Genomic DNA, 17,204 nt, shown 5'->3' on the forward strand with positions numbered 1-17,204 from the left:
TAGGTTTTGCTCATTTTTTGAACTTTCTGTTATAGAATATTATTAGCATGTTCCTCATGGTAAGTTATATCTATGCGAAGAATCCTTATTTCACATTTAAAAACATATTCTCAGGTTAGCCGTATAGTCAATTTAGGGTCACTCTTTTACTTAAATTCTTAGTTGATCATAGCTTTTGATTTTGAGGCAAGAGTGAACATTTCCCTGATACGGAATTTGTCTTAGGGGAGTAACTTGGATTGTAATGATAATTATTTAGGTGTGTTTAAAATATCTGAAGAATCGGTACCTTCTCTAAACAACAAAAATAAGTTGAGAAACTAGGAAAAAAGGATATTATAAAAATTTTAATAAGATTTAAATCTATTATAAAATATATGTTATTGATAATCTTCAACCTCCTTTGTAAGAAAAATCAACTCTGTAACAACCATGCATTTTTTGGTTTTGATTTTTTTTTTTTTTTTTCTGGAACCAAGAGAGTGTGTGATGGCTTTAAAAATTTCAGGTGCCTATGGAATCTTGAAAATAGGAAATAGGAACCAAAGTGGTTTTCTTTTTATTTATTTATTTATTTATTTATTTATTTTTTATTTTATTTTTTTTATTTTTTATTTTTAATTTATTTATTATTATTAAACTTTAAGTTGTAGGGTACATGTGCACAACGTGCAGGTTTGCTACATATGTATACTTGTGCCATGTTGGTGTGCTGCACCCATCAACTCGTCATTTACATCAGATATAACTCCCAATGCAATCCCTCCCCCCTCCCCCCTCCCCATGATAGGCCCCGGTGTGTGATGTTCCCCTTCCCGAGTCCAAGTGATCTCATTGTTCAGTTCCTGCCTATGAGTGAGAACATGCGGTGTTTGGTTTTCTGTTCTTGTGATAGTTTGCTAAGAATGATGGTTTCCAGCTGCATCCATGTCCCTACAAAGGACACAAACTCATCCTTTTTGATGGTTGCATAGTATTCCATGGTGTATATGTGCCACATTTTCTTAATCCAATCTGTCACTGATGGACATTTGGGTTGATTCCAAGTCTTTGCTATTGTGAATAGTGCTGCAATAAACATACGTGTGCATGTGTCTTTATAGCAGCATAATTTATAATCCTTTGGGTATATACCCAGTAATGGGATGGCTGGGTCATATGGTGCATCTAGTTCTAGATCCTCGAGGAATCGCCATACTGTTTTCCATAATGGTTGAACTAGTTTACAATCCCACCAACAGTGTAAAAGTGTTCCTATTTCTCCACATCCTCTCCAGCACCTGTTGTTTCCTGACTTTTGAATGATCGCCATTCTAACTGGTGTGAGATGGTATCTCATTGTGGTTTTGATTTGCATTTCTCTGATGGCCAGTGATGGTGAGCATTTTTTCATGTGTCTGTTGGCTGTATGAATGTCTTCTTTTGAGCACCTCTACGCAAATAAACTGGAAAATCTAGAAGAAATGGATAATTTCCTGGACACTTACACTCTTCCAAGACTAAACCAGGAAGAAGTTGAATCCCTGAATAGACCAATAGCAGGCTCTGAAATTGAGGCAATAATTAATAGCCTACCAACCAAAAAAAGTCCAGGACCAGATGGATTCACAGCTGAATTCTACCAGAGGTACAAGGAGGAGCTGGTACCATTCCTTCTGAAACTATTCCAATCAATAGAAAAAGAGGGAATCCTCCCTAACTCATTTTATGAGGCCAACATCATCCTGATACCAAAGCCTGGCAGAGACACAACAAAAAAAGAGAATTTTAGACCAATATCCCTGATGAACATCGATGCAAAAATCCTCAATAAAATATTGGCAAACCGGATTCAGCAACACATCAAAAAGCTTATCCACCATGATCAAGTGGGCTTCATCCCTGGGATGCAAGGCTGGTTCAACATTCGCAAATCAATAAACATAGTCCAGCATATAAACAGAACCAAAGACAAGAACCACATCATTATCTCAATAGATGCAGAAAAGGCTTTTGACAAAATTCAACAGCCCTTCATGCTAAAAACGCTCAATAAATTCGGTATCGATGGAACGTACCTCAAAATAATAAGAGCTATTTATGACAAACCCACAGCCAATATCATACTGAATGGGCAAAAACTGGAAAAATTCCCTTTGAAAACTGGCACAAGACAGGGATGCCCTCTCTCACCACTCCTATTCAACATAGTGTTGGAAGTTCTGGCTAGGGCAATCAGGCAAGAGAAAGAAATCAAGGGGATTCAGTTAGGAAAAGAAGAAGTCAAATTGTCCCTGTTTGCAGATGACATGATTGTATATTTAGAAAACCCCATTGTCTCAGCCCAAAATCTTCTTAAGCTGATAAGCAACTTCAGCAAAGTCTCAGGATACAAAATTAATGTGCAAAAATCACAAGCATTCTTATACACCAGTAACAGTCAAACAGAGAGCCAAATCAGGAATGAACTTCCATTCACAATTGCTTCAAAGAGAATAAAATACCTAGGAATCCAACTTACAAGGGATGTAAAGAACCTCTTCAAGGAGAACGACAAACCACTGCTCAGTGAAATAAAAGAGGACACAAACAAATGGAAGAACATACCATGCTCATGGATAGGAAGAATCAATATCGTGAAAATGGCCATACTGCCCAAGGTAATTTATAGATTCAATGCCATCCCCATCAAGCTACCAATGAGCTTCTTCACAGAATTGGAAAAAACTGCTTTAAAGTTCATATGGAACCAAAAAAGAGCCCGCATCTCCAAGACAATCCTAAGTCAAAAGAACAAAGCTGGAGGCATCACGCTACCTGACTTCAAACTATACTACAAGGCTACAGTAACCAAAACAGCATGGTACTGGTACCAAAACAGAGATATAGATCAATGGAACAGAATAGAGTCCTCAGAAATAATACCACACATCTACAGCCATCTGATCTTTGACAAACCTGACAGAAACAAGAAATGGGGAAAGGATTCCCTATTTAATAAATGGTGCTGGGAAAATTGGCTAGCCATAAGTAGAAAGCTGAAACTGGATCCTTTCCTTACTCCTTATACGAAAATTAATTCAAGATGGATTAGAGACTTAAATGTTAGACCTAATACCATAAAAATCCTAGAGGAAAACCTAGGTAGTACCATTCAGGTCATAGGCATGGGCAAAGACTTCATGTCTAAAACACCAAAAGCAACGGCAGCAAAGTGGTTTTCTAGAGTTTCCTCTGGGGTAGTGGGGATGACGACAGAGCAGTTAGAAGTCAGGACACAGGAAAGACTAGGGAGAAGATAAGGTCTAGTAAGAATTTTGTATACATAGGAAACACTACCAACTATGTATTGTGAGCTCCTGATTCCTCAAAAACAAAACAAAATAAAACAAAACAGACAGGATTTGTGTTATTCTGGAAAACAACAAATAAGCTGATGTTATTTAGTAGACAGTGCTCACAGATTAGGGCTCAGTTTGCATAGGGGTTATGCATGTCTGTATAAATATGATTGTGTAGTCACAAAATGTCATGTTTGTATCTGTTTAATCATGCCAGCCCTCTCACTTCTAATAAGATGGTTTTTAAATTTTAAGGATATAAAACACAGTGTGACTAAAATAATTAATAATATTATGAATTGGAATTTATTTTTAAGTATTCATTTCTATCTTGGAAGTAATCTTAAGTGTACATTTTCTATTATTTCAGTGTCTTATAGATAATCCTAAGTGTTTTAAAAATTAACTAAAGAGAAATCAAGAAGTATCCATATATTCCACATCAGGTTTCCTGATTCACCAATGCAGGACTTGCCCCAAATGATTTTGTAATCCATCAGTCTTTTAAAAGAGGTTTTGCATAACTATAAATTTTCTATCCTACTATTAACAACAACAAAAAAATGTGGCTATACAGATTCAGTGCGTTCATTAGACTAGAACAGGGGATGGAAAAATTTGTTAGACAAAGTTAATTAGTGCGCCTTGGAGTTTTCTGAGAAGGGCACAGAGAGAAGTTTGTGACTCTACATAAAAAAGTCTGAAAAAGAATGGTAGGCTTGCAGCAAGCTTGCATAACAGATTGAAGAGAAAGGGCTAGAACAGTAGCTATCTATGTTTCCAGGTTTGATAAACTTTTCTGTCACCTGGAAGGGATGCCTAGGAGGTAACTGTGCTCAAGTCGTCCTGACAAGAGCAGTCCAAGAGTCCTGCCTGCTAGGGTAGCCACCCACTGAGGCCTGTGGGATTGCATACAGCAGAGCTGAGGCACAGACTGGAGATACAGTGTATGCCCATCTTTTGCCCCACGGGAAGATGCTGGGAACGTGTCTCAGTCTTGGGAAAGAAGGGAACCACCAAAGGACCCACAAAATGATCACATTAAATGGGAGTGAGGAGTATGAGCTGCTGAACACTTAACAAGCTGGAGGCACTTTTTTTTTTTAACAACTTTTTAATTATTACTTCAAAATGCAGTTATACACAAAAAACAATGAAAATTAATTTAAATGTTGTACAAATATTAAAATACTATCTTCCCACCCACTGCAATGTATAGGATTCATATATATATGCAAATCCAAACTGATAGAGTGACATCCTGCATAGTCAGTTACAGATATGTTTATGTTGTTTTAAAGCATCATGTGAACATGATTATGGGAAGAATTCCATGGTGGTGTGATGAAGCTAAGAAACCAGGGCAGAGTACAGAAGCTGTCATGCTACCTGGGTCCATCTCTGCTTCCTGCTTAGCAACCCCAGTGCTTCGCCCCTGAATCTTCTCCAGCTAGCTCTGTTGCTGGACAGAGAGCTCAACTTTGGGAGTTTCATGCAAAATTCTACTATATTTTCAAATAGAAATTATGAGTTGCTTCCAAGGAAAACTGAGCCTGCCTCTGTATCCTCTCTGTAGAACCAGGTACTGCACCACTCAAGGTGACCAGGTGAATGGGTCAAAAAGGAAATTGTTGGGTTGTTTGTTTGTTTTTCTCTAATCACCCTATCCTCTTTCCCTAAACATCAAGAATCTGGAAGCTCTCTAGAACAGAGGTGGTAGGTGGAGCTCAGATGGTAAAATCTCAGACTAGCTTCCATTTTACACTGCTAACCTGCAGAATATTATATTGGGCTCTTTTAGGGGATGAGAAATACCTTAAGTTGGATAAAATAAAAGTTCTGATATTATTTTATGCTCGGCTTTCTCATGCCTGAATTTGAATGTTTTATGCCAAAAAGTCAAATGGAACCTATGGTGTACGTGATATATCATCCAGCAACAGCTTACAATGCAGTATTGTAGAAAAGCTGATGTTTGAATACTATTGCAACTCTCACATTCATGCAAGTTCAACAAGTGATATTTATTCCCATTTTCTTTCAAAATACTCAGTGTAGGAAATATCCACAAAGCCATTAAAATATAAATTTAATCATCTTTGGAGTCTGAAAAACACGGTGCTGGATACCAGAATGCAAAAGGAAGGAAAAGTGAAGTGGGAGCAGAATGGCATAAAGAAGTAGTTAATCATAATCTTCGTGGTGTAATTGCCTTCAGGGCTAATTAATTTTGTCTTGAGGTAAGGGTAAACAAATTGGAGTTTATTCCTGTGTGTTTCTGCATAGGTATAAGGAGGTATTGGGACATAATTGTAATATATTTTTTTTCCAAAAATGTCAAAGGATTACATGACTAAAGGTGATAGAAAACAGGGTGCTCCATTTGGAATTAAAGGGAAACTGAAAGTCATTGCTGCTTCTCTCTAAATCTTCTGAATTTATGTGTGAGCATTTTTGGAATTATAAACAATGGGAGAATTCAGGTTCTGAATGTAATACGAAAATTAGCATGCTCATCAGTTTGGGGAATTTATATGAGGATTCTCATATAAAGGAGGATAGAATTTATTGGAGAAATTTGAAAATGAGCTATATATATGTATATATAATATGTGTACACACACATTTTTGCCTGCAATTCTGGGGTGATTTGTAGGTGTTATACATGTATAACTACTTAAGAGTCAAACCGCAAAGTAGCTTTGTTATGATATTAAGAATTATTATTCTGAAATTTTCTTTTTCAATATTTTTTCTTTAGATAATATAATGAAATTTTGCCAAGCATCATTGGAAATTCTTTCTGAAGGACTAGAGGACAGCTGAACATAATATCAATGTGTACTAACAAGTAGAACATTTTGCAAACAGTATCAATAAATGTATGGCATTAATTTCCCATTACTACACTGTAATGGATCCTAAATAGTTTGAGTTTTAACTTTTTATATAGAGAACACCCAAATGAGTGAGATTTATTTAATGGTATTTTTGGTACACTTTCCTCTATTGGAGTTTTTTCTTCAATTTTTGAGTACTACTGTCGCAAAACTACCCATAATTTACTGTCTATATTTTAGAGTCAGGAAATAAATATATAAGTAGAGACTAAAACTTTCAAAAAATATTGTTGTCACTGATATAGTTTGCTTGGTTATCTCTGTAATCAATAATTAAATAGTAGGTTTCAAACCTCATTGCTCATTGGAATCATTTGGGGAGTTTTTACAGATGCCTCAACTTCATAGAAATGGTCTGGGATGAAGTCAGAGGAATGGGTGTGTTAAAAAACTCTCCAGGACCGGGCACGGTGGCTCACGCCTGTAATCCCAACACTTTGGGAGGCCGAGGCGGGGGGATCACAGGGTCAGGAGATCGAGACCTTCCTGGTTAACACGGTGAAACCCCGTCTCTACTAAAAATACAAAAAAAAAAAAAAAAAAAAAAAAAAAAAAAAAACTAGCCGGGAGTGGTGGCGGGTGCCTGTAGTCCCAGCTACTTGGGAGGCTGAAGCAGGAGAATGGTGTGAACCCGGGAGAGGCAGAGCTTGCAGTGAGCCGAGATCGCTCCAATGCATTCCAGCCTGGGCGACAGAGGGAGACTCCGTCTCAAAAACAAACAAACAAACAAACAAACAAACAACCTCTCCAGGTGTTCCTAACTTGTGACCATTACATTAGAATAATACTTCAAGCTTGACTGTTACTACTGTTCACAGTTATTATTCTCTAGCGTTCACCTTTCTGCAATAAAGAACTTTCCTGTAACCTTTAGAATATATAATCTACTTGTTTTTATGAATTTTTAAAATATCCCTAAAAAATAGTTTGAGCATACTTTGAAAAGTGAAATAATGGATATTGCAATGGAGAAAAACTGCATTATATGAAATGTTCTGATTCAGTTCATATGGAGTATAAAGAAAAGATTTTGAAAGAGTGTTAGAAGATACTATAGAAGTGACCCAACCGGCCGGGCAAGGATTAAAGATGAATTACCTGGGATAAATAAATGAATTTGACACTACTGAAGAAAAATGTGAAAGAGAAGAAAAAAGTAGGGTTAAGAAAAGAGGCAACTATTTCCAAATAATATCTTTGTGCTTGTATCCTATTTCAAATTCTACTTTGGAAAATTTCTTCCAGTTTTAGATTGCGTATGTGGAGCCCTACATTTCCTTTGTGTGAAGAAGGCTAGATCTTTCTTTCCTTTGCACATTCTCTGTATTACTGTTTTTTTATGTATCCATGACAATCATCAGAACTTGTATTCCAAAACTGGTTCTGAGAATCTCATTCCAAGATTCAATCAGAATCAATGCACACAATAATACCATCACCACATCTTTTTGGTGCTGTATGTTTTACTTACATAATTTTAGCTATGACACACTTTAACCTTCTTTGAAGTTCAAAGTGGGCATGATGTTTGATTCTTTGTAATTTAGAGAAAATCATCTGGAAAATTTTTTAAAAGGCTTGCTTCCATTATAAAAGATGATTCAGAGTTAAAGAATGGCAAGGCAAGGAAGACCAGTACATCATGAACGAAATGTGCTAGGTTATAATTTCTTGTGAGTAAAAAATGGGCAAGGCATGGACAAATTGGTGGCACTGTGTTTAAGCTATGACCTTAATGATGCTTCATAGCCTTGCTTAAAATATAAATTGAATAGGCACTGGGAAAACACAAAAGTGCCTGTGCAGGGTGATGGCTGAACCCATGAGAGGAAACTAAATGGTTAAAGTTCAGCAAACTACTTAACTGAATAACAAACGCCATACCTGGTAAATTCCTTGCCTGGTAGGTCAGAAGAAATAATTTCAACTATCACATAAAGCACAAGATAAGAATATTAACAGAATAAACACGCTGTCAAATCAGTGAACTTAACACATTTTTAATTAAAGTGTTTCTAAATATTTTTAAAGACTATAATCCATTACTCATCTTTTCTTAACAAGGAAGTTTGGTAAATCTGTCCTCATTAAGAAAAATTTCTGATTTTAAAAAATACAAAGTCCACAAGAAAATAGCAAACTGGAAAAATATGGTTAAAATATAGTGACAGCTAAATACTTGTTTTTCACATATAAGAACTAACAACAATCAATATATAACAGACATCAAATGGAGATTCATAGAAGAAATGGCACAGAAACATCAAGAGTTCAAAATCACCAATAAAAAAAGAAAGCAACTTAATATTTTATTTACTTATTTGTTTATTTATGAGAGGGAGTTTCACTCTCTCACCCAGGCTGGAGTACAGTGGCACAATCTCAGCTCACTGTAATCTCTGCCTACGGGGTTCAAGCAATTTTTCTTCCTCAGCCTCCTGAGTTGTTGGGATTACAGGAGTACACCACTATGCCCGGATAATGTTTGCAGTTTTAGTAGAGACAGGGTTTCATCATGTTGGCCTGGCTGGTTTTGAACTCCTGACCTCAAATGATCCGCCCGTCTTTAATTTATCATTTTAAAGAAGATTGAAAGTATTTATAATTCCAAGTGTTGTGTAGTAAAGAAAAAGAATGTTTAGTTGTAATAACTGAAAATGGGTGTACTTTGAAATTTCATTGTGTTTTGCAATTTATTTTATAACATTTTATATGATTAAAAGTTTTCACTTTTATGTAGTTTATTTAATTTTGTCTATCAGAATAATTTATATGCAAGAGTTATTTCATCGCAATATCACACATTCTTCTATTTTTTTAAAAAATAGTACACTTTGCAGTATGTTTCAGGTTAAGATTACAATATCTTAAATCCCCTGCCCCCTCAAATAAACACATTCTTTAAAATCTTAATTCAGGAACAAAAAATCTTCTCTTGAAAATAACTTCATCAAAGTTCTTGGAAAAAATGTTATTTTTTATTCTTTTTTTTAAAATTTTACTTTAAGTTCAGCATATGCAGAACATGCAGGTTTGTTACATAGGTATTCATGTGCCATGGTGGTTTACTGCACCTATCAACCCCTCACCTTTGTTTAGCATTAGCTATTTGTCCTCATGCTCTCCCTCCCCTTGCCCTGACCCCCAACAGACCCCGGTGTGTGTTGTTCCCCTCCCTGTGTCCATGTGTTCTCATTGTTCAGCTCCCACTTATGAGTGAGAACATGCGGTGTTTGGTTTTCTGTTCCTGTGTTAGTTTGCTGAGGATGATGGCTTCCAGCTTTTCTTACTAATAATAAAGGAAACGGTGCTGCTATAGCTTGGATGTTTGTTTCCTACAAATCTCATGTTGAAATGTGCTTCTAATGTTGGAAATGGGGCCTGGTGGGAGATGATAGGGTCACGAGGGTGGATCTCTCATGAATGACTTGGTGCTCTCCTCACAGTAATAAGTGAGCACTCATGCTATCAGTTCATGTGAGAACTGGTTGTTTAAAGAACCTGGTACCTCCTCCCTTCTCTCTTGTACCTTCTTTCGCTATGTGACACGCCTTCTCACCCTTTGCCTTTCACCATGATTGTAAGCTTCCTGAGGCCCTCACCAGAAGCAGATATCAGCACTATTTTTCTTAGACGTTCTGCAGAATGGTAAGCCAAATAAACCTCTTTCCTGTACAAATTACCCAGTCTCAGGTATTCCTTTATAGTAATGTAAAATGGACTAACACAAGTGGTACTGATTATTGAATCAGCATTCAGTTGAGATAAGCAGTTCAATCCTAAAACTCTGCTTTCCTAAATATATACACCCTGTGCAAGTGCATCTTGACATGCTGGAGCTTATGATTTGAGTGGCAGATGTGAGAAAATAATTGGTCTTCATTCAAAATCAAAAACAGAAGAGGGAAATACACACATTATAAGGCTCAGTTAATTTGCTAATGACTTGCTCTGCTTGATTGTTTGAACACAGTGAACAAGAAAGTTTATGGTATGTCGACCAGAAAAGAAATCTAAGGTAAAGACTCTTTAATCACTCACCTTGAAAAGTTGTTAAATTTATGAAAAATGTTTACATTCTGATGAGTCCAACTTCAAGAAATGTGAAAATTATCCAGTCCTAGCAATTTTATTAGACTAGTCTTGGTCAACATTAAAAAGTAAGTAATTCCGATATATAAACCAATGGAACAGAACAGAGGCCTCAGAAATAATGCCACACATCTACAACCATCTGGTTTTTGACAAACCTGACAAAAACAAGCAATGGGGAAAGGATTCCCTATTTAATAAATGGTGTTGGGAAAACTGGCTAGCCATATGCAGAAAACTGAAACTGGACCCCTTCCTTATGTCTTATACAAAAATTAACTCAAGATGGATTAAAGACTTAAAGGTAAGACCTAAAACCATAAAAACCCTAGAAAAAAACCCAGGCAATACCATTCAGGACATAGGACATAGGCAAGGGCAAAGACTTCATAACTAAAACACCAAAAACAATAACAACAAAAGCCAAAATAGACAAATAGGATCTAATTAAACTAAAGAGCTTCTGCACAGCAAAAGAAACTATCAGAGTCAACAGGAAATCTACAGAATGGGAGAAAATTTTTGCAATCTATCCATCTGACGAAGGGCTAATTTCCAGAATCTACAAGAAACGTATACAAATTTACAAAAAAAAAAAAAAAAAATACCCCATCAAAACGTGGGCGAAGGATATGAACAGACACTTCTCAAAATAAGACAATTATGCAGCCAACACACATCTGAAAAAAAAGTTTATCATCGCTGGTCATTAGAGAAATGCAAATCAAAACCACAATGAGATATCATCTCACGCCAGTTAGAATGGCAATCATTAAAAAGTTAGGAAACAATAGATGCTGGAGAGAGTGTGGAGAAGTAGGAACGCTTTTACACTGTTGGTGGGAGTGTAAATAGTTCAACCATTGTGGAAGACAGTGTGGCGATTTCTCAAGGATCTAGAACCAAAAATACCTTTTGACCTAGCAATCCCATTACAGGTATATACCCAAAGGATTATAAATCATTCTCCTATAAAGACACATGCACAAGTATGTTTATTGCAGCACTGTTCACAATAGCGAAGACTTGGAACCAACCCAAATGCCCATCAAGGATAGACTGGATAACGAAAATGTAGCACATATACATCATGGAATACTATGCAGCCATAAAAAGATAAGTCCATGTCCTTTGCAGGGACATGGATGAAGCTGGAAACCATCATTCTCAGCAAACTAACACAGGAACAGAAAATCAAACAGCACATTTTTCTCACTCCTAAGTAGGAGTTGAACAATGAGAACACACGGACACAGGGAGGGGAATATCACACACTGGAGCCTGTCGAGGGGTGAGGGGCTAGGAGAGGAATACCATTAGGTGAAATATCTACTGTAGATGATGGTTTGATGGGTGAAGCAAACCACCATGGCACGTGTCTACCTATGTAACAAACCTGCACGTTCTGCACATGTATCTCAGAACTTCAAGTTCTGAGTTTTCAAGTATAATTTTTTTTAAAGTTACCTATTAAAGAAAACAAAACAAAGTAGGTAATTGTTTTACTTATCTTCTTTTCATTTTATTGTCTTTTCCTTATTTCTCACAAGTCCTGTACAGTCATGCTAAAGGAAAAATTTGATGAATTCATTTATACATCCTAAGATATTAAGGTCACTCTGTGGTATTCTCACTTTCTAGAAGGAGAGGAGAGAGAGAGAGAAGCAGGGAGAGAGAGAGATTAAACTTACTATATATGGGAATGATTTTTTCATCAGTGGGATTTAGATACTTTAGGATAGATATCAAAAATTATTCCAGAACGAACCTGTTACCTCTCCTGGTGCTGGTCTACCCGCAACTCTGCTAAGGTTCCTGTTTCCCAGCTTAGTAAGTGGCTATCATCTCCCTTCCTGTTGTATAAACTAGACATCTGAAAGTCACTCTTGACATCTCTCTCCACTATGTCAAATCCAACTCCAAGTTGTATTGATTTTTATCACCCAAATATGTCTTACATAATTTCATTTCCATCCATCTCCACTCCCTCCACCCTTGTCCAGGTTACATTTTTTTTCCCTCGATTTATTGAATAAACAAGTTTGGGCTCTTTTCAAGAGCGAATGAGCAAATTTAGCGCAACAATTTGAGGTAATATTCTGAAAGGAAAAAAAAAAAATTCTTAGAGAAGCAAAAATTCAAACTCTCCAAGTATGAATATTTGCCTAGTCTGCTTAGAGGAGTTAATCCCTTAGTATTAGGCTTCTTTTTATGATATGAAAAAAAGAAATATTTCAGGTTATAATTTGATAAATCTAATAAAACTAAACTTTTTATTTTGTATCTACCTAATTAAAGTATCAACTAATAATAGTAGAGATGGTTTTTTAAAATCTAATTAAGTTTGCCCAAAGCCTTCTAAGAGAATTTATGATCCACAAAATATTTGTCTAGTAGCAAGCAATTTGACAGCATTTCTAACTGTTTTGCAAAGATATTTTTACCCAAATGATTAAGAAATGTTTTATTTGGTACACTGCCCCATCCCTGTGGCCAGGTATAATAATCTCTGAAAATTTCATGGTTTAATCCTGTGTGCCGTTACATAAAATCTCATTTTATAACTTATAACTTTAATTGCCTCAGAGTAATAATATTGAGCACAATATATATGAGTATACTATTATATAAGGTATATACATGTATTAGTATATAAGACTATACTTTTGAAATTTCTACGTGTGTGTTTGTGTTTGTGTGTGAATTTACTACTTTCTTTTTCGATCCCCAAAGTAGCTCTTTGGCATAGGTAGGTAGGACGGTAGGGACTATTATAACTCTGTATTTATGTATGAAAATATTAAGATTTTGAGAAGTGTCTTGATTTGCCCTAGATCACAGAAAATGTAAAGGCTAAACCACTAAAAAATAAGCAGAAATCCATGTGAGCTCAGAATTGCTAATAAAATTCAATATAGGCCATTCTTGGAGCTTAGTGATTCTGTAACAGCCTTTAAATGAAGCCTCCGAAATCTTAAATTAAAAAAATCTAGGTACTAACAGAACAAATCAAGGCAACTTCTACTTTGCTCTTCAGAATACATTTTGAAGTATGTTTTTCTACATATAATTATTTTTAATGTGTGTGTGTTATGAATTATACAAATCATGGGCTAATTGTGCTAACATTAACTTGTAATCTAGATATCTTAAGTATCTCTACCAATTTCTCACAGTTTAATGATAAATCTGTATTTGGTACTCCTTTTGGGTCTACTAATACTATCGTTAGTTTCTTATACAAGTCAAGAACCACAAAACTAGGCAGGACAGAGTAGAGCAGCCTACCTTGTAAGAAGAGATACTGAGAATGTCCAATTGATAACTAAAATAAGTTACTTTTAAATCAATTTAATCTGATTTGATTTGATAAAATATATAAAGTTTCTGCCAGGTGCCACGGGGAGTAAACAATAAATAAAATATAATTGTTTCCATAAGTAAACTGTAATGCACAAGAAAGATAGCAAACATAAGGTGAAATGAGTTACGTAGAATAACAGGATTTAAGAAATTCATGAAAGTTCTATGAAATAAAAAAAAATCATTTCTTACTAAGGAAGTAGTTAAGAGTTTAGGGTGGAATTTGAATTGTGCTAAAGGTTGTATGTAAAATTTTCCAGGAAAAAAATGGATGATAAGAATTATTGTAAATTAGGGGATTTTGAGTCAATGATTATTTTGAAGACCTCTAAACATGTTTTTATGACTTAATTTTACAATATGTGGAAGTTTGGTGAAACTTAAGCCTAGCGAGTTAATTTGGGAAAGAGGAAAAAGCTTTGAATACAATGCTAAGGAATTAAGACGTTTTAGCCAAGATTAGGGATTGAGAAAGGGGTGAGATTTGCAATGCCAGCTCTGATTGATTGATAGTGACTGCACAGACTGTGCTGTTGAGAGGTCTTCTGAGCACCAGTGTGAGCTTAGTAATATGTCTGATCAGCATTCTCTTCTGAAAGAGGGATGGAGAAGGAATTTGCACCATGTCTAATCAATTAGTGTATTCAAAAGCCTGAATTAGGCAGGGGACAAGCATGAAATTGTTTTGTTTTCTCCCCATCGTTGCCTTTAACCATTCTGTATCAGTTTTCCCTTCCCTGCTCTTACAGACATCTAAGTAAGTCTTAGAGCTTTCCAGTAACTTTCCATTATAAGAACTTTGAGATTTTGTTCTCATTCTGATTTTAAAAAAGAGAAAAGGAAGTGCTTATACACTCTTGTTGGGAATGTAAATTAGTTCAGCCCTTGTGTAAAGCAGTTTGGAGATGTCTCAAAGAATTTAAAACAGAACTACCATTCAACTGGGCAATTCCATTACTGGGTATATGCCCAAAGGAATACAAATTTTTCTACCATAAAGACACATGCACACATTTGTTTATTGCAACACTACTCACAATAGTAAAAACATGGAATCAACCTAGATGCCCATCAATGATGGCCTGGTTAAAGAAAATGTGGTACATATACACCATGGGATACTACATAGCCTTGAGAAAAGCATGAAATTCTATCCTTTACAGCAACATGAATGGAGCTGGAAGTCAATATCCTAAGCAAATTAACCCACGAAGAGAAAACAAATGCCACATGCTCTCGCTCGTAAGTGGGAGCTAAACATTGAGCACACATGGACATAATGAAGGGAACAACAGACACTAGGGCCTACTTGAGGATAGAGGGTAGGAAGAAAGTAAGAAAAAACTATCAGGTACTATGCTTATTACCTAGGTTACAAAATAATCTGCACATCAGACCCCCGCAACAAGAAATTTACTCACATACCAAAGTGGCACATGTACCCCCTGTACCTAAAATAAAAGTTGGAAAGAAAAAAAAAATCAGTTCCAGACAAAAATCACTAACTTTTTATGCAACTCAACCTACTTCCACACATTTTCTCTTTTCTGATGGTCAGTCCCTTTGAATTGTCTTGCCAAGATTCTTTAAGCCTGCTAACTTTTCTGGCCCACAGCTTTTGTTCCACAGAGGACGGACTTGCCACAAGGAATACTGCCTGATGTAGCCTGTCCCAGTGCTGACCCTCTCTCCACAAGTCTACTTTCTCTTAGGAACTTGATTGCCCCCTTGCTTAAATAAGGGTAAATCTGGTGTGCTGTCTACTTTTTTTTTTTTTTTTGGTTTGAATTACTTTATAAGAAGCCCTTAAAAAGGGATTTGGGGGCAAATGGATCATGGAGGAGGTGAAGGTATGGCAATGGATTGTGACACAGTGAAGGCAAGCAGCTCACAGGGGTGGTTTATCAAACCAGTCCCTACTGTGGGCAATGAGCCATAGTCCCTTACACAGGGGATACTCTAGGAGCTAGTGGAAACCCTTACCTCAGACCTAGTTGATGCCAGGGACATATGTGAATGTATAGAGCAATTCCTTTCCATTATTGTTGAGCACAGTTCATTGCGAGGGTGTGTTCATTCCTAGATCCTTGTGACCGGCTGGCTACACAAGTGACAAAGCAAGGTAAGAGTAAGAAAAAGGTCTCAGACAAAGGAATGCAGGTGCTAGAAATAACACATTTAGTTGGTGCCTTCTAAAGTAATAATGGGAAAGGCATATGGATGAGGCACCAGCAACATCCGCTATACTGCTTGACCTCAAAGTCTATGAGGGACTCCCTTGTAGGCCCCTTTCCTTGGCTTGAGGAGTATTGCTCGTTAGGAAAGAGGAGAAAGCCTATAGAAAACTCCCCTAAATCCAGTAACTCCCAAAAATGTGGTCCCTTCCAACAATTCTTTTCTTTCAATGTCTGATCTTTTGCTCACATTGACTGATGAGGTGACAGGCACAGGATACTTCTGGCCAAATGTCATAATGAATTGAAGACTTGATTTCTAATGTGGGACGTCCTTAGCATCTATAAAAATATGCACTTATGCCACAGCTTTCTGTAGTCCTCAAACATATTTACACATTTTTTGCTTACAGTTTTATCAAAATGTGGTTTTCATTCATATTCACAGTCAAATAATTTAGGTTCAAAAAAGTATTTTTGTTTCCAATAGCTTATTAGCAGGGTTTCAAAATGGCAGATAAAATCTCAAGTAGAAGAAATACAGATCCAAGAATAGGGAAGACAAATCTTTGAAAACCTTAATATAAAATATTTATTTATTGCTTGATATTTAACCAAAAGTGATACCAGGAAAAAATACAAGTGTTCCAATGAATTTGATCTTGTATGTTTTTCTTCTTGTTTTGCAATAATTGTAATGCTACAGTAACTTAAGTATAGAATTTAAAAATCACCCAGAATTATTTTCAATTTAAAAATGGAAATGATATCCAGGAGCTTTAACAACTTCAGTGTTCCAGCTTACCTAGAGAAATTTTAGTTAAATGTTTTCTTTAACTTCTGTCAGCTGGGTATTTTTACATATAACTCATATTTTTGTCCAACTCCTCTTTATTCAGTTCCTGATGTTATGTCTTACATGATTATCTCCCACGCTAAATTTTAAATTTCATTAAGGGCAAGGATTGTCTTTTTAATGTTAGATTATCAGCTTCCCAACCAACACCCTCAAATTCCAGTACTCACAAAATGCTTTGCATAAAAGCTCTCTCTTTATACATTACTTTCAGCAAAAAATAAAAAATAAAAAATAACATCTGAAAGTTTGAAATACCATTTGTAAAGGGATCTGTCTTAACATCCTCATTCCCTTTTGCCCTTGAAACATTTGTGAAACATACAGTAAAACAAGCAACTAATCATTATTAAATTGAAGGCTATTCATTATAATCATTCCAATGTAGACATTATACACTATTTTATACGCATGCCCTTGTAAGTGGGCTTAATTTTATGCTCTTAAAATGATTAAAAGAAAAAATACTTTGGCATATAAAAGTTCAGCTCCTTTCCTA

The sequence above is a fragment of the Chlorocebus sabaeus genome, chromosome 3 (genome assembly GCF_047675955.1).
Source record: "Chlorocebus sabaeus isolate Y175 chromosome 3, mChlSab1.0.hap1, whole genome shotgun sequence".
Classification (NCBI taxonomy): Eukaryota; Metazoa; Chordata; class Mammalia; order Primates; family Cercopithecidae; genus Chlorocebus; species Chlorocebus sabaeus.